Genomic DNA, 18,128 nt, shown 5'->3' on the forward strand with positions numbered 1-18,128 from the left:
TGTTAAATTGACAGATTGGGGTAAGTCTGCTCTTCCCTGGGTGTGTTAAATTGACAGTTTGAGTTCAGTCTGCTCTTCCCTGGGTGGGTTACATTGACAGAGTGCGGTCAGTAGGCTCTTCCCTGGGTGTGTTACATTGACAGAGTGGGGTCAGTCTGCTCTTCCCCAGGTGTGTTATATTGACAGAGTGGGGTCAATCTGCTCTTCCCTTCGTGGGATTCATTGACAGATTGGGGTCAGTCTGCTCTTCCCTGGGTGGGTTACATTGACAGAGTGGGGTCAGTCTGCTCTTCCCCAGGTGTGTTATATTGACAGAGTGGGGTCAATCTGCTCTTCCCTCGGTGGGATACATTGTCAGTTTGGGGTCCGTCTGCTCTTTCCTGGGTGTGTTACATTGACTGAGTGTTGTCAGTCTGTTCTTCCCTGGGTGTGTTACATTTACAGAGTGCGGTCTGTCTGATCTTCCCTTGTGTGTTACATTGACAGACTGTTGTCAGTCTGCTCTTCCCTGGGTGTGTTACATTGACAGATTGGGGTCAGTCTGCTCTTCCCTGCGTGAGTTACATTGACAGTTTGAGTTCAGTCTGCTCTTCCCTGGGTGGGTTACATTGACAGAGTGCGGTCAGTAGGCTCTTCCCTGGGTGTGTTACATTGACAGAGTGGGGTCAGTCTGCTCTTCCCCAGGTGTGTTATATTGACACAGTGGGGTCAATCTGCTCTTCCCTTCGTGGGATTCATTGACAGATTGGGGTCAGTCTGCTCTTCCCTGGGTGGGTTACATTGACAGAGTGTTGTGAGTCTGCTCTTCCCTGGGTGTGTTACATTGACAGAGTGGGGTCAGTCTGCTCTTCCCCAGGTGTGTTATATTGACAGAGTGGGGTCAATCTGCTCTTCCCTCGGTGGGATACATTGTCAGTTTGGGGTCCGTCTGCTCTTCCCTGGGTGTGTTACATTGACGGAGTGTTGTCAGTCTGTTCTTCCCTGGGTGTGTTACATTTACAGAGTGCGGTCTGTCTGATCTTCCCTTGTGTGTGACATTGACAGACTGTTGTCAGTCTGCTCTTCCCTGGGTGTGTTACATTGACAGATTGGGGTCAATCTGCTCTTCCCTGCGTGAGTTACATTGACAGATTGGGGTCAGTCTTCTCTTACCTGGGTGTGTTACATTGTCAGAGTGGGGTCAGTCTGCTCTTCCCTGGGTGCGTTACATTCACAGAGTGGGGTCAGTCTTCTCTTCCCTGGTTGTGTAGCATTGACAGATTGGGGTCAGTCTCTTCTTCCCTGTGTGAGTTACATTGACAGAGTGGGGAGAGTCTGCTCTTGCCTGTGTGAGTTACATTGACAGATTGGGCTCAGTTTGCTCTTGACTGCTTGTGTTACATTGACAGAGTGGGGTCTGTCTGCTCTTTCCTGGATGTGTTACATTGACAGATGGGGGTCAGTTTGCTCTTGCCTTTGTGAGTTAAATTGATAGAGTGGGGTCAGTCTGCTCTTGCCTGTGTGAGTTACATTGACAGATTGGGGTCAGTTTGCTCTTGACTGCGTGTGTTACATTGACAGAGTGGGGTCAGTCTGCTCTTCCCTGGATGTGTTACATTGACAGATGGGGGTCAGTTTGCTCTTGCCTTTGTGAGTTAAATTGACAGAGTGGGGTCAGTCTGCTCTTGCCTGTGTGAGTTACATTGACAGATTGGGGTCAGTTTGCTCTTGACTACGTGTGTTACATTGACAGAGTGGGGTCAGTCTGCTCTTCCCTGGATGTGTAACATTGACAGATGGGGGTCAGTTTGCTCTTGCCTTTGTGAGTTAAATTGACAGAGTGGGGTCAGTCTGCTCTTCCCTGGGTGTGTTACATTGACAGAGTGGAGTCAGTCTGCTCTTCACTGGTTGGATACATTGACAGAGTGGGGTCAGTCTGCTCTTCCCCGGGTGTGTTATTTTAACAGAGTGGGTTCAGTCGCTCTTCTCTGGGTATGTCACATTGTCAGAGTGTGGTCAGTCTGCTCTTCCCTGGATGTGTAACATTGACAGATGGGGGTCAGTTTGCTCTTGCCTTTGTGAGTTAAATTGACAGAGTGGGGTCAGTCTGCTCTTCCCTGGGTGTGTTACATTGACAGAGTGGAGTCAGTCTGCTCTTCACTGGTTGGATACATTGACAGAGTGGGGTCAGTCTGCTCTTCCCCGGGTGTGTTATTTTAACAGAGTGGGTTCAGTCGCTCTTCTCTGGGTATGTCACATTGTCAGAGTGTGGTCAGTCTGCTCTTCCCCGGGTGTGTTATGTTGACAGAATGGGGTAAATCTGCTCTTCCCTCGGTGGGATACATTGACAGATTGGGGTCAGTCTGCTCTTCCGTGGGTTGGTTACATTTACAGAGTGTGGTGAGTCTGCTCTTCCCTGGGTGTGTTACATTCACAGAGTGGGGTCAGTCTGCTGTTCCCCGGGTGTGTTATATTGACAGAGTGCGGTCTGTCTGCTCTTCCCTTGTGTGTTACATTGACAGAGTGGGGCCAGTCTGCTCTTCCCTGGGTGTGTTACATTGACAGATTGTGGTCAGTCTGCCCTTCCCTTGTGTGTTACATTGACAGTGTGGGGTCAGTCTGCACTTCCCTGAGTAGGTAACATTGACAGAGTAGGGTAAGTCTGCTCTTTCCTTGTGTGTTACATTTACAGAGTAGGGTCAGTCTGCTCTTTCCTTGTGTGTTACATTGACAGAGTGAGGTCAGTCTGCACTTCCCTGGGTAGGTTACATTGACAGCGTGGGGTCAGTCTGCTCTTCCCTGGGTGAGCTACATTGCTAGAGTGGGCTCAGTCTGCTCTTCACCGGGTGAGCTACATTGCTAGAGTGGCGTCAGTCTGCTCTTCCTGATCTTGTTACATTGACAGAGTGGGGCCAGTCTGCTCTTCCCTGGGTGAGTTTCATTGACAGAATGGGATCAGTTTCCTCTTCCCTGGGTGTATTTAATTTACAGAGTGCGGTCTGTCTGCTCTTCCCTTGTGTGTTACGTTGACAAAGTGGGGTCAGTCTGCTCTTCCCGGGTATGTTATAATGACAGATTGGGGTCAATCTGCTCTTCCCTGGATGTGTTACATTCACATAATATGTTCAGTCTGTTTTCCCTGGGTGTGTGACATTGACAAATTGGGGTCAGTCTGCTGTTCCCTGGGTGTGTAATATTGACAGAGTGGGGTCAATCTGCTCTTCCCTAGGTGTGTTACATTGACAGAGTGGGGTAAATTTGCTCTTCCTTTGGTGGGATGCATTGACAGATTGGGGTCAGTCTGCTCTTCCCTGGGTCTGTTACATTGACAGACTGTAGTCAGTCTGTTCTTCCCTGGGTGTGTTACATTGACAGAATGGGATCAGGTTGCTCTTCCCTGGGTGTGCTATATTGACAGAGTGGGGTCAATCTGCTCTTCCCCGGGTGTGCTATATTGACAGAGTGGGGTCAATCTGCTCTTCCCTCGGTGGGATACATTGACTGATTGGGGTCAGTCTTCTCTTCCGTGGGTGTGTAGCTTTGACAGATTGGCGTCAGTCTGTTCTTACCTGTGTGGGTTACGTTGATAGTGTGGGGTCAGTCTGCTCTTCCCTGAGTGTGTTACATTGACAGAGTGGGGTCAGTCTGCTCTTCCCTGGATGTGTTAAATTGACAGAGTGGGGTCAGTCTTCTCTTCCCTAGGTGTGTAGCATTGACAGAGTGGGGTCAGTCTGTTCCTCCCTGTGTGGGTTCCATTGATCGTGTGTGGTCATTCTGTTCTTCCCTGAGTGTGTTACATTGACAGAGTGGGGTCAGTCTGCTCTTCCCTGGATGTGTTACATAGACAGAGTGAAGTCAGTCTGCTTTTCCCTGGGTGTGTTACATTCACATAATGTGGTCAGTCTGCTTTCCCTGGGTGTGTTACATTGACAGATTGGGGTCAGTCTGCTGTTCCCTGGGTGTGTTACATTGATAGAGTGGTGTCAGTCTGCTCTTCCCAGTGTGAGTTACATTGACAGATTGGGGTCAGTTTGCTCTTGGCTGGGTGTGTTACATTGACAGAGTGACGTCAGTCTGTTCTTCGCTGGGTGTGTTACATTGACAGAATGGGATCAGCTTGCTCTTCCCTGGGTGTGTTTCATTTACAGAGTGCGGTCAGTCTGCTCTTCCGTGTGTTACATTGACAAAGTGGGGTCAGTCTGCTCTTCCCGGGTATGTTATACTGACAGATTGGGGTCAATCTGCTCTTCCCTGGGTGTGTTACATTCACATAATGTGGTCAGTCTGCTTTCCCTGGGTGTGTTACATTGACAGATTGGGGTCAGTCTGCTGTTCCCTGGGTGTGTTAAATTGACATTTCGGGGTCAGTCTGCTGTTCCCTGGGTGGGTTACATTGATAGTGTGGGGTCAGTGAGCTCTTCCCTGCGTGTGTTACATTGACAGTGTGAAGTCAGTCTGCTCTTCCCTAGGTGTGTTATAATGACAGAGTGGGGTCAATCTGCTCTTCCCTAGGTGGGTTACATTGACAGAGTGTGGTCAGTCTGCTCTTCCCTGGGTGTGTTTCCTTGACAGAGTGGGGTCAATATGCTCTTCCTTCGGTGGGTTACATTGACAGATTGTTGTCAGTCTGTTCTTCTCTGGGTGTGTTACATTGACAGAGTGCGGTCAGTCTGCTCTTCCCTGGGTGTGTTACATTGACAGAGTGGGGTCAATCTGTTCTTCCCTGGGTGTGTTACATTGGCAGATTGGGGTCAGTTTGCTCTTGACTGCGTGTGTTACATTGACAGAGTGGGGTCAGTCTGCTCTTCCCTGGGTGTGTTACATTAACAGATGGGGGTCAGTTTGCTCTTGCATGGGTGAGTTAAATTGACATAGTGAGGTCAGTCTGCTCTTCCCTGGGTGTGTTACATTACAGAGTGGGGTCGGTCTGCTCTTCCCTGGGTGTGTTACTTTGACAGAGTGGAGTCAGTCTGCTCTTCCCCGGGTGTGTTACATTGACAGATCCGGGTCAGGATGATATTTGCTGTGGGTGTTACATTGACAGAGTGGGGTCAGTCTGCTCTTCACGAGTTGGGTGCATTGACAGAGTGGGGTCAGTCTGCTCTTCCCCGGGTGTGATATTTTAACAGAGTGGGTTCAGTCTGCTCTTCTCTGGGTATGTCACATTGACAGAGTGTGGTCAGTCTGTTCCTCCCTGGGTGTTTTACATTGACAGAATGTGTGTAAGTCTGCTCTTCCCTTGTGCGTTACATTGACAGAATGGGGTCAGTCTGCTCTTCCCTGGGTGTGTTTCATTTACAGAGTGTGGTCTGTCTGCTCTTCCCTTGTGTGTTACATTGACAAAGTGGGGTCAGTTTGCTCTTCCCGGGTATGTTATAATTTCAGATTGGGGACAATCTACTCTTCCCTGGGTGTGTTACATTCACATAATGTGGTCAGTCTGCTTTCCCTCGGTGTGTTACATTGACAGATTAGGGTCAGTCTGCTCTTCCCTGGGTGGGTTACATTGATAGTGTGGGGTCAGTCTGCTCTTCACTGCGTGTGTTACATTGACAGACTGTTGTCTGTCTGTTCTTCCCTAGGTGTGTTACATTGACAGCATGGGATCAGTTTGCTCTTCCCTGGGTGGTTTACATTGACAGAGTGCGGTCAGTCTGCTCTTCCCTTGGTGTGTTACATTGACAGAGCGGGGTCAGTCTGCTCTTCCCGGCGCGTGTTACATTGACAGAGTGGTGTCAATCTGCTCTTCCCTGGGTGTGTTACATTCGCATAATGTGGTCAGTCTGCTCTTCCCTGGGTGTGTTAAATTGACAGATTGGGGTCAACCTGCTCTTCCCTTGGTGGGATTCATTGACAGAGTGCGGTCAGGAGGCTCTTCCCTGGGTGTGTTACATTGACAGAGTGGGGTCAGTCTGTTCTTCCCTGGGTGTGTTACCTTGACAGAATTGGTTCTATCTGCTCTTCCTTCGGTGGGAAACATTGACAGATTGGGGTCAGTCTGCTCTTCCCTGGGTGTGTTACATTGACAGACTGTTGTCAGTCTGTTCTTCCCGAGGTGTGTTACATTGACAGAATGGGCTCCATCTGCTCTTCCTTCTGTGGGAAACATTGACAGATTGGGGTCAGTCTGCTCTTCCCTGTGTCTGTTACATTGACAGACTGTTGTCAGCCTCGTCTTCCCTGGGTGTGTTACATTGACAGAATGGGATCAGTTTGCTCTTCCGTGGGTGTGTTTCATTTACAGAGTGCGGTCAGTCTGCTCTTGCGAGCGCGTGTTACATCGAAAGAGCGGGGTCAGTCTGCTCTTCCCTGCGTGGGTTACATTGACAGAGTGCGGTTAGTCTGCTCTTTCCTGGGTGTGTTAAATTGACAGATTGGGGTAAGTCTGCTCTTCCCTGGGTGTGTTAAATTGACAGTTTGAGTTCAGTCTGCTCTTCCCTGGGTGGGTTACATTGACAGAGTGCGGTCAGTAGGCTCTTCCCTGGGTGTGTTACATTGACAGAGTGGGGTCAGTCTGCTCTTCCCCAGGTGTGTTATATTGACAGAGTGGGGTCAATCTGCTCTTCCCTCGGTGGGATACATTGTCAGTTTGGGGTCCGTCTGCTCTTTCCTGGGTGTGTTACATTGACTGAGTGTTGTCAGTCTGTTCTTCCCTGGGTGTGTTACATTTACAGAGTGCGGTCTGTCTGATCTTCCCTTGTGTGTTACATTGACAGACTGTTGTCAGTCTGCTCTTTCCTGGGTGTGTTAAATTGACAGATTGGGGTAAGTCTGCTCTTCCCTGGGTGTGTTAAATTGACAGTTTGAGTTCAGTCTGCTCTTCCCTGGGTGGGTTACATTGACAGAGTGCGGTCAGTCTGCTCTTCCCTGGGTGTGTTACATTGACAGAGTGGGGTCAGTCTGCTCTTCCCCAGGTGAGTTATATTGACAGAGTGGGGTCAATCTGCTCTTCCCTTCGTGGGATTCATTGACAGATTGGGGTCAGTCTGCTCTTCCCTGGGTGGGTTACATTGACAGAGTGTTGTGAGTCTGGTCTTCCCTGGGTGTGTTACATTGACAGAGTGGGGTCAGTCTGCTCTTCCCCAGGTGTGTTATATTGACAGAGTGGGGTCAATCTGCTCTTCCCTCGGTGGGATACATTGTCAGTTTGGGGTCCGTCTGCTCTTTCCTGGGTGTGTTACATTGACTGAGTGTTGTCAGTCTGTTCTTCCCTGGGTGTGTTACATTTACAGAGTGCGGTCTGTCTGATCTTCCCTTGTGTGTGACATTGACAGACTGTTGTCAGTCTGCTCTTCCCTGGGTGTGTTACATTGACAGATTGGGGTCAGTCTGCTCTTCCCTGCGTGAGTTACATTGACAGATTGGGGTCAGTCTTCTCTTACCTGGGTGTGTTACATTGTCAGGGTGGGGTCAGTCTGCTCTTCCCTGGGTGCGTTACATTCACAGAGTGGGGTCAGTCTTCTCTTCCCTGGTTGTGTAGCATTGACAGATTGGGGTCAGTCTCTTCTTCCCTGTGTGGGTTACATTGACAGAGTGGGGTCAGTCTGCTCTTGCCTGTGTGAGTTACATTGACAGATTGGGCTCAGTTTGTTCTTGACTGCGTGTGTTACATTGACAGAGTGGGGTCAGTCTGCTCTTCCCTGGATGTGTTACATTGACAGATGGGGGTCAGTTTGCTCTTGCCTTTGTGAGTTAAATTGACAGAGTGGGGTCAGTCTGCTCTTGCCTGTGTGAGTTACATTGACAGATTGGGGTCAGTTTGCTCTTGACTGCGTGTGTTACATTGACAGAGTGGGGTCAGTCTGCTCTTCCCTGGATGTGTTACATTGACAGATGGGGGTCAGTTTGCTCTTGCCTTTGTGAGTTAAATTGACAGAGTGGGGTCAGTCTGCTCTTGCCTGTGTGAGTTACATTGACAGATTGGGGTCAGTTTGCTCTTGACTACGTGTGTTACATTGACAGAGTGGGGTCAGTCTGCTCTTCCCTGGATGTGTTACATTGAAAGATGGGGCTCAGTTTGCTCTTGCCTTTGTGAGTTAAATTGACAGAGTGGGGTCAGTCTGCTCTTCCCTGGGTGTGTTACATTGACAGATTGGGGTCAGTCTGCTCTTCCCTGCGTGAGTTACATTGACAGTTTGAGTTCAGTCTGCTCTTCCCTGGGTGGGTTACATTGACAGAGTGCGGTCAGTAGGCTCTTCCCTGGGTGTGTTACATTGACAGAGTGGGGTCAGTCTGCTCTTCCCCAGGTGTGTTATATTGACACAGTGGGGTCAATCTGCTCTTCCCTTCGTGGGATTCATTGACAGATTGGGGTCAGTCTGCTCTTCCCTGGGTGGGTTACATTGACAGAGTGTTGTGAGTCTGCTCTTCCCTGGGTGTGTTACATTGACAGAGTGGGGTCAGTCTGCTCTTCCCCAGGTGTGTTATATTGACAGAGTGGGGTCAATCTGCTCTTCCCTCGGTGGGATACATTGTCAGTTTGGGGTCCGTCTGCTCTTCCCTGGGTGTGTTACATTGACGGAGTGTTGTCAGTCTGTTCTTCCCTGGGTGTGTTACATTTACAGAGTGCGGTCTGTCTGATCTTCCCTTGTGTGTGACATTGACAGACTGTTGTCAGTCTGCTCTTCCCTGGGTGTGTTACATTGACAGATTGGGGTCAATCTGCTCTTCCCTGCGTGAGTTACATTGACAGATTGGGGTCAGTCTTCTCTTACCTGGGTGTGTTACATTGTCAGAGTGGGGTCAGTCTGCTCTTCCCTGGGTGCGTTACATTCACAGAGTGGGGTCAGTCTTCTCTTCCCTGGTTGTGTAGCATTGACAGATTGGGGTCAGTCTCTTCTTCCCTGTGTGAGTTACATTGACAGAGTGGGGAGAGTCTGCTCTTGCCTGTGTGAGTTACATTGACAGATTGGGCTCAGTTTGCTCTTGACTGCTTGTGTTACATTGACAGAGTGGGGTCTGTCTGCTCTTTCCTGGATGTGTTACATTGACAGATGGGGGTCAGTTTGCTCTTGCCTTTGTGAGTTAAATTGATAGAGTGGGGTCAGTCTGCTCTTGCCTGTGTGAGTTACATTGACAGATTGGGGTCAGTTTGCTCTTGACTGCGTGTGTTACATTGACAGAGTGGGGTCAGTCTGCTCTTCCCTGGATGTGTTACATTGACAGATGGGGGTCAGTTTGCTCTTGCCTTTGTGAGTTAAATTGACAGAGTGGGGTCAGTCTGCTCTTGCCTGTGTGAGTTACATTGACAGATTGGGGTCAGTTTGCTCTTGACTACGTGTGTTACATTGACAGAGTGGGGTCAGTCTGCTCTTCCCTGGATGTGTAACATTGACAGATGGGGGTCAGTTTGCTCTTGCCTTTGTGAGTTAAATTGACAGAGTGGGGTCAGTCTGCTCTTCCCTGGGTGTGTTACATTGACAGAGTGGAGTCAGTCTGCTCTTCACTGGTTGGATACATTGACAGAGTGGGGTCAGTCTGCTCTTCCCCGGGTGTGTTATTTTAACAGAGTGGGTTCAGTCGCTCTTCTCTGGGTATGTCACATTGTCAGAGTGTGGTCAGTCTGCTCTTCCCTGGATGTGTAACATTGACAGATGGGGGTCAGTTTGCTCTTGCCTTTGTGAGTTAAATTGACAGAGTGGGGTCAGTCTGCTCTTCCCTGGGTGTGTTACATTGACAGAGTGGAGTCAGTCTGCTCTTCACTGGTTGGATACATTGACAGAGTGGGGTCAGTCTGCTCTTCCCCGGGTGTGTTATTTTAACAGAGTGGGTTCAGTCGCTCTTCTCTGGGTATGTCACATTGTCAGAGTGTGGTCAGTCTGCTCTTCCCCGGGTGTGTTATGTTGACAGAATGGGGTAAATCTGCTCTTCCCTCGGTGGGATACATTGACAGATTGGGGTCAGTCTGCTCTTCCCTGCGTGGGTTACATTGACAGAGTGCGGTTAGTCTGCTCTTTCCTGGGTGTGTTAAATTGACAGATTGGGGTAAGTCTGCTCTTCCCTGGGTGTGTTAAATTGACAGTTTGAGTTCAGTCTGCTCTTCCCTGGGTGGGTTACATTGACAGAGTGCGGTCAGTAGGCTCTTCCCTGGGTGTGTTACATTGACAGAGTGGGGTCAGTCTGCTCTTCCCCAGGTGTGTTATATTGACAGAGTGGGGTCAATCTGCTCTTCCCTTCGTGGGATTCATTGACAGATTGGGGTCAGTCTGCTCTTCCCTGGGTGGGTTACATTGACAGAGTGGGGTCAGTCTGCTCTTCCCCAGGTGTGTTATATTGACAGAGTGGGGTCAATCTGCTCTTCCCTCGGTGGGATACATTGTCAGTTTGGGGTCCGTCTGCTCTTTCCTGGGTGTGTTACATTGACTGAGTGTTGTCAGTCTGTTCTTCCCTGGGTGTGTTACATTTACAGAGTGCGGTCTGTCTGATCTTCCCTTGTGTGTTACATTGACAGACTGTTGTCAGTCTGCTCTTCCCTGGGTGTGTTACATTGACAGATTGGGGTCAGTCTGCTCTTCCCTGCGTGAGTTACATTGACAGTTTGAGTTCAGTCTGCTCTTCCCTGGGTGGGTTACATTGACAGAGTGCGGTCAGTAGGCTCTTCCCTGGGTGTGTTACATTGACAGAGTGGGGTCAGTCTGCTCTTCCCCAGGTGTGTTATATTGACACAGTGGGGTCAATCTGCTCTTCCCTTCGTGGGATTCATTGACAGATTGGGGTCAGTCTGCTCTTCCCTGGGTGGGTTACATTGACAGAGTGTTGTGAGTCTGCTCTTCCCTGGGTGTGTTACATTGACAGAGTGGGGTCAGTCTGCTCTTCCCCAGGTGTGTTATATTGACAGAGTGGGGTCAATCTGCTCTTCCCTCGGTGGGATACATTGTCAGTTTGGGGTCCGTCTGCTCTTCCCTGGGTGTGTTACATTGACGGAGTGTTGTCAGTCTGTTCTTCCCTGGGTGTGTTACATTTACAGAGTGCGGTCTGTCTGATCTTCCCTTGTGTGTGACATTGACAGACTGTTGTCAGTCTGCTCTTCCCTGGGTGTGTTACATTGACAGATTGGGGTCAATCTGCTCTTCCCTGCGTGAGTTACATTGACAGATTGGGGTCAGTCTTCTCTTACCTGGGTGTGTTACATTGTCAGAGTGGGGTCAGTCTGCTCTTCCCTGGGTGCGTTACATTCACAGAGTGGGGTCAGTCTTCTCTTCCCTGGTTGTGTAGCATTGACAGATTGGGGTCAGTCTCTTCTTCCCTGTGTGAGTTACATTGACAGAGTGGGGAGAGTCTGCTCTTGCCTGTGTGAGTTACATTGACAGATTGGGCTCAGTTTGCTCTTGACTGCTTGTGTTACATTGACAGAGTGGGGTCTGTCTGCTCTTTCCTGGATGTGTTACATTGACAGATGGGGGTCAGTTTGCTCTTGCCTTTGTGAGTTAAATTGATAGAGTGGGGTCAGTCTGCTCTTGCCTGTGTGAGTTACATTGACAGATTGGGGTCAGTTTGCTCTTGACTGCGTGTGTTACATTGACAGAGTGGGGTCAGTCTGCTCTTCCCTGGATGTGTTACATTGACAGATGGGGGTCAGTTTGCTCTTGCCTTTGTGAGTTAAATTGACAGAGTGGGGTCAGTCTGCTCTTGCCTGTGTGAGTTACATTGACAGATTGGGGTCAGTTTGCTCTTGACTACGTGTGTTACATTGACAGAGTGGGGTCAGTCTGCTCTTCCCTGGATGTGTAACATTGACAGATGGGGGTCAGTTTGCTCTTGCCTTTGTGAGTTAAATTGACAGAGTGGGGTCAGTCTGCTCTTCCCTGGGTGTGTTACATTGACAGAGTGGAGTCAGTCTGCTCTTCACTGGTTGGATACATTGACAGAGTGGGGTCAGTCTGCTCTTCCCCGGGTGTGTTATTTTAACAGAGTGGGTTCAGTCGCTCTTCTCTGGGTATGTCACATTGTCAGAGTGTGGTCAGTCTGCTCTTCCCTGGATGTGTAACATTGACAGATGGGGGTCAGTTTGCTCTTGCCTTTGTGAGTTAAATTGACAGAGTGGGGTCAGTCTGCTCTTCCCTGGGTGTGTTACATTGACAGAGTGGAGTCAGTCTGCTCTTCACTGGTTGGATACATTGACAGAGTGGGGTCAGTCTGCTCTTCCCCGGGTGTGTTATTTTAACAGAGTGGGTTCAGTCGCTCTTCTCTGGGTATGTCACATTGTCAGAGTGTGGTCAGTCTGCTCTTCCCCGGGTGTGTTATGTTGACAGAATGGGGTAAATCTGCTCTTCCCTCGGTGGGATACATTGACAGATTGGGGTCAGTCTGCTCTTCCGTGGGTTGGTTACATTTACAGAGTGTGGTGAGTCTGCTCTTCCCTGGGTGTGTTACATTCACAGAGTGGGGTCAGTCTGCTGTTCCCCGGGTGTGTTATATTCACAGAGTGCGGTCTGTCTGCTCTTCCCTTGTGTGTTACATTGACAGAGTGGGGCCAGTCTGCTCTTCCCTGGGTGTGTTACATTGACAGATTGTGGTCAGTCTGCCCTTCCCTTGTGTGTTACATTGACAGTGTGGGGTCAGTCTGCACTTCCCTGAGTAGGTAACATTGACAGAGTAGGGTAAGTCTGCTCTTTCCTTGTGTGTTACATTTACAGAGTAGGGTCAGTCTGCTCTTTCCTTGTGTGTTACATTGACAGAGTGAGGTCAGTCTGCACTTCCCTGGGTAGGTTACATTGACAGCGTGGGGTCAGTCTGCTCTTCCCTGGGTGAGCTACATTGCTAGAGTGGGCTCAGTCTGCTCTTCACCGGGTGAGCTACATTGCTAGAGTGGCGTCAGTCTGCTCTTCCTGATCTTGTTACATTGACAGAGTGGGGCCAGTCTGCTCTTCCCTGGGTGAGTTTCATTGACAGAATGGGATCAGTTTCCTCTTCCCTGGGTGTATTTAATTTACAGAGTGCGGTCTGTCTGCTCTTCCCTTGTGTGTTACGTTGACAAAGTGGGGTCAGTCTGCTCTTCCCGGGTATGTTATAATGACAGATTGGGGTCAATCTGCTCTTCCCTGGATGTGTTACATTCACATAATATGTTCAGTCTGTTTTCCCTGGGTGTGTGACATTGACAAATTGGGGTCAGTCTGCTGTTCCCTGGGTGTGTAATATTGACAGAGTGGGGTCAATCTGCTCTTCCCTAGGTGTGTTACATTGACAGAGTGGGGTAAATTTGCTCTTCCTTTGGTGGGATGCAATGACAGATTGGGGTCAGTCTGCTCTTCCCTGGGTCTGTTACATTGACAGACTGTAGTCAGTCTGTTCTTCCCTGGGTGTGTTACATTGACAGAATGGGATCAGGTTGCTCTTCCCTGGGTGTGCTATATTGACAGAGTGGGGTCAATCTGCTCTTCCCCGGGTGTGCTATATTGACAGAGTGGGGTCAATCTGCTCTTCCCTCGGTGGGATACATTGACTGATTGGGGTCAGTCTTCTCTTCCGTGGGTGTGTAGCTTTGACAGATTGGCGTCAGTCTGTTCTTACCTGTGTGGGTTACGTTGATAGTGTGGGGTCAGTCTGCTCTTCCCTGAGTGTGTTACATTGACAGAGTGGGGTCAGTCTGCTCTTCCCTGGATGTGTTAAATTGACAGAGTGGGGTCAGTCTTCTCTTCCCTGGGTGTGTAGCATTGACAGAGTGGGGTCAGTCTGTTCCTCCCTGTGTGGGTTCCATTGATCGTGTGTGGTCATTCTGTTCTTCCCTGAGTGTGTTACATTGACAGAGTGGGGTCAGTCTGCTCTTCCCTGGATGTGTTACATAGACAGAGTGAAGTCAGTCTGCTTTTCCCTGGGTGTGTTACATTCACATAATGTGGTCAGTCTGCTTTCCCTGGGTGTGTTACATTGACAGATTGGGGTCAGTCTGCTGTTCCCTGGGTGTGTTACATTGATAGAGTGGTGTCAGTCTGCTCTTCCCAGTGTGAGTTACATTGACAGATTGGGGTCAGTTTGCTCTTGGCTGGGTGTGTTACATTGACAGAGTGACGTCAGTCTGTTCTTCGCTGGGTGTGTTACATTGACAGAATGGGATCAGCTTGCTCTTCCCTGGGTGTGTTTCATTTACAGAGTGCGGTCAGTCTGCTCTTCCGTGTGTTACATTGACAAAGTGGGGTCAGTCTGCTCTTCCCGGGTATGTTATACTGACAGATTGGGGTCAATCTGCTCTTCCCTGGGTGTGTTACATTCACATAATGTGGTCAGTCTGCTTTCCCTGGGTGTGTTACATTGACAGATTGGGGTCAGTCTGCTGTTCCCTGGGTGTGTTAAATTGACATTTCGGGGTCAGTCTGCTGTTCCCTGGGTGGGTTACATTGATAGTGTGGGGTCAGTGAGCTCTTCCCTGCGTGTGTTACATTGACAGTGTGAAGTCAGTCTGCTCTTCCCTAGGTGTGTTATAATGACAGAGTGGGGTCAATCTGCTCTTCCCTCGGTGGGATACATTGACAGATTGCGGTCATTCTGCTCTTCCCTAGGTGGGTTACATTGACAGAGTGTGGTCAGTCTGCTCTTCCCTGGGTGTGTTTCCTTGACAGAGTGGGGTCAATATGCTCTTCCTTCGGTGGGTTACATTGACAGATTGTTGTCAGTCTGTTCTTCTCTGGGTGTGTTACATTGACAGAGTGCGGTCAGTCTGCTCTTCCCTGGGTGTGTTACATTGACAGAGTGGGGTCAATCTGTTCTTCCCTGGGTGTGTTACATTGGCAGATTGGGGTCAGTTTGCTCTTGACTGCGTGTGTTACATTGACAGAGTGGGGTCAGTCTGCTCTTCCCTGGGTGTGTTACATTAACAGATGGGGGTCAGTTTGCTCTTGCATGGGTGAGTTAAATTGACATAGTGAGGTCAGTCTGCTCTTCCCTAGGTGTGTTACATTACAGAGTGGGGTCGGTCTGCTCTTCCCTGGGTGTGTTACTTTGACAGAGTGGAGTCAGTCTGCTCTTCCCCGGGTGTGTTACATTGACAGATCCGGGTCAGGATGATATTTGCTGTGGGTGTTACATTGACAGAGTGGGGTCAGTCTGCTCTTCACGAGTTGGGTGCATTGACAGAGTGGGGTCAGTCTGCTCTTCCCCGGGTGTGATATTTTAACAGAGTGGGTTCAGTCTGCTCTTCTCTGGGTATGTCACATTGACAGAGTGTGGTCAGTCTGTTCCTCCCTGGGTGTTTTACATTGACAGAATGTGTGTAAGTCTGCTCTTCCCTTGTGCGTTACATTGACAGAATGGGGTCAGTCTGCTCTTCCCTGGGTGTGTTTCATTTACAGAGTGTGGTCTGTCTGCTCTTCCCTTGTGTGTTACATTGACAAAGTGGGGTCAGTTTGCTCTTCCCGGGTATGTTATAATTTCAGATTGGGGACAATCTACTCTTCCCTGGGTGTGTTACATTCACATAATGTGGTCAGTCTGCTTTCCCTCGGTGTGTTACATTGACAGATTAGGGTCAGTCTGCTCTTCCCTGGGTGGGTTACATTGATAGTGTGGGGTCAGTCTGCTCTTCACTGCGTGTGTTACATTGACAGACTGTTGTCTGTCTGTTCTTCCCTAGGTGTGTTACATTGACAGCATGGGATCAGTTTGCTCTTCCCTGGGTGGTTTACATTGACAGAGTGCGGTCAGTCTGCTCTTCCCTTGGTGTGTTACATTGACAGAGCGGGGTCAGTCTGCTCTTCCCGGCGCGTGTTACATTGACAGAGTGGTGTCAATCTGCTCTTCCCTGGGTGTGTTACATTCGCATAATGTGGTCAGTCTGCTCTTCCCTGGGTGTGTTAAATTGACAGATTGGGGTCAACCTGCTCTTCCCTTGGTGGGATTCATTGACAGAGTGCGGTCAGGAGGCTCTTCCCTGGGTGTGTTACATTGACAGAGTGGGGTCAGTCTGTTCTTCCCTGGGTGTGTTACCTTGACAGAATTGGTTCTATCTGCTCTTCCTTCGGTGGGAAACATTGACAGATTGGGGTCAGTCTGCTCTTCCCTGGGTGTGTTACATTGACAGACTGTTGTCAGTCTGTTCTTCCCGAGGTGTGTTACATTGACAGAATGGGCTCCATCTGCTCTTCCTTCTGTGGGAAACATTGACAGATTGGGGTCAGTCTGCTCTTCCCTGTGTCTGTTACATTGACAGACTGTTGTCAGCCTCGTCTTCCCTGGGTGTGTTACATTGACAGAATGGGATCAGTTTGCTCTTCCGTGGGTGTGTTTCATTTACAGAGTGCGGTCAGTCTGCTCTTGCGAGCGCGTGTTACATCGAAAGAGCGGGGTCAGTCTGCTCTTCCCTGCGTGGGTTACATTGACAGAGTGCGGTTAGTCTGCTCTTTCCTGGGTGTGTTAAATTGACAGATTGGGGTAAGTCTGCTCTTCCCTGGGTGTGTTAAATTGACAGTTTGAGTTCAGTCTGCTCTTCCCTGGGTGGGTTACATTGACAGAGTGCGGTCAGTAGGCTCTTCCCTGGGTGTGTTACATTGACAGAGTGGGGTCAGTCTGCTCTTCCCCAGGTGTGTTATATTGACAGAGTGGGGTCAATCTGCTCTTCCCTCGGTGGGATACATTGTCAGTTTGGGGTCCGTCTGCTCTTTCCTGGGTGTGTTACATTGACTGAGTGTTGTCAGTCTGTTCTTCCCTGGGTGTGTTACATTTACAGAGTGCGGTCTGTCTGATCTTCCCTTGTGTGTTACATTGACAGACTGTTGTCAGTCTGCTCTTTCCTGGGTGTGTTAAATTGACAGATTGGGGTAAGTCTGCTCTTCCCTGGGTGTGTTAAATTGACAGTTTGAGTTCAGTCTGCTCTTCCCTGGGTGGGTTACATTGACAGAGTGCGGTCAGTCTGCTCTTCCCTGGGTGTGTTACATTGACAGAGTGGGGTCAGTCTGCTCTTCCCCAGGTGAGTTATATTGACAGAGTGGGGTCAATCTGCTCTTCCCTTCGTGGGATTCATTGACAGATTGGGGTCAGTCTGCTCTTCCCTGGGTGGGTTACATTGACAGAGTGTTGTGAGTCTGGTCTTCCCTGGGTGTGTTACATTGACAGAGTGGGGTCAGTCTGCTCTTCCCCAGGTGTGTTATATTGACAGAGTGGGGTCAATCTGCTCTTCCCTCGGTGGGATACATTGTCAGTTTGGGGTCCGTCTGCTCTTTCCTGGGTGTGTTACATTGACTGAGTGTTGTCAGTCTGTTCTTCCCTGGGTGTGTTACATTTACAGAGTGCGGTCTGTCTGATCTTCCCTTGTGTGTGACATTGACAGACTGTTGTCAGTCTGCTCTTCCCTGGGTGTGTTACATTGACAGATTGGGGTCAGTCTGCTCTTCCCTGCGTGAGTTACATTGACAGATTGGGGTCAGTCTTCTCTTACCTGGGTGTGTTACATTGTCAGGGTGGGGTCAGTCTGCTCTTCCCTGGGTGCGTTACATTCACAGAGTGGGGTCAGTCTTCTCTTCCCTGGTTGTGTAGCATTGACAGATTGGGGTCAGTCTCTTCTTCCCTGTGTGGGTTACATTGACAGAGTGGGGTCAGTCTGCTCTTGCCTGTGTGAGTTACATTGACAGATTGGGCTCAGTTTGTTCTTGACTGCGTGTGTTACATTGACAGAGTGGGGTCAGTCTGCTCTTCCCTGGATGTGTTACATTGACAGATGGGGGTCAGTTTGCTCTTGCCTTTGTGAGTTAAATTGACAGAGTGGGGTCAGTCTGCTCTTGCCTGTGTGAGTTACATTGACAGATTGGGGTCAGTTTGCTCTTGACTGCGTGTGTTACATTGACAGAGTGGGGTCAGTCTGCTCTTCCCTGGATGTGTTACATTGACAGATGGGGGTCAGTTTGCTCTTGCCTTTGTGAGTTAAATTGACAGAGTGGGGTCAGTCTGCTCTTGCCTGTGTGAGTTACATTGACAGATTGGGGTCAGTTTGCTCTTGACTACGTGTGTTACATTGACAGAGTGGGGTCAGTCTGCTCTTCCCTGGATGTGTTACATTGAAAGATGGGGCTCAGTTTGCTCTTGCCTTTGTGAGTTAAATTGACAGAGTGGGGTCAGTCTGCTCTTCCCTGGGTGTGTTACATTGACAGAGTGGAGTCAGTCTGCTCTTCACTGGTTGGATACATTGACAGTGTGGGATCAGTCTGCTCTTCCCCGGGTGT

The sequence above is a fragment of the Chiloscyllium punctatum genome, chromosome 23 (assembly GCF_047496795.1).
Source record: "Chiloscyllium punctatum isolate Juve2018m chromosome 23, sChiPun1.3, whole genome shotgun sequence".
Lineage (NCBI taxonomy): Eukaryota > Metazoa > Chordata > Chondrichthyes > Orectolobiformes > Hemiscylliidae > Chiloscyllium > Chiloscyllium punctatum.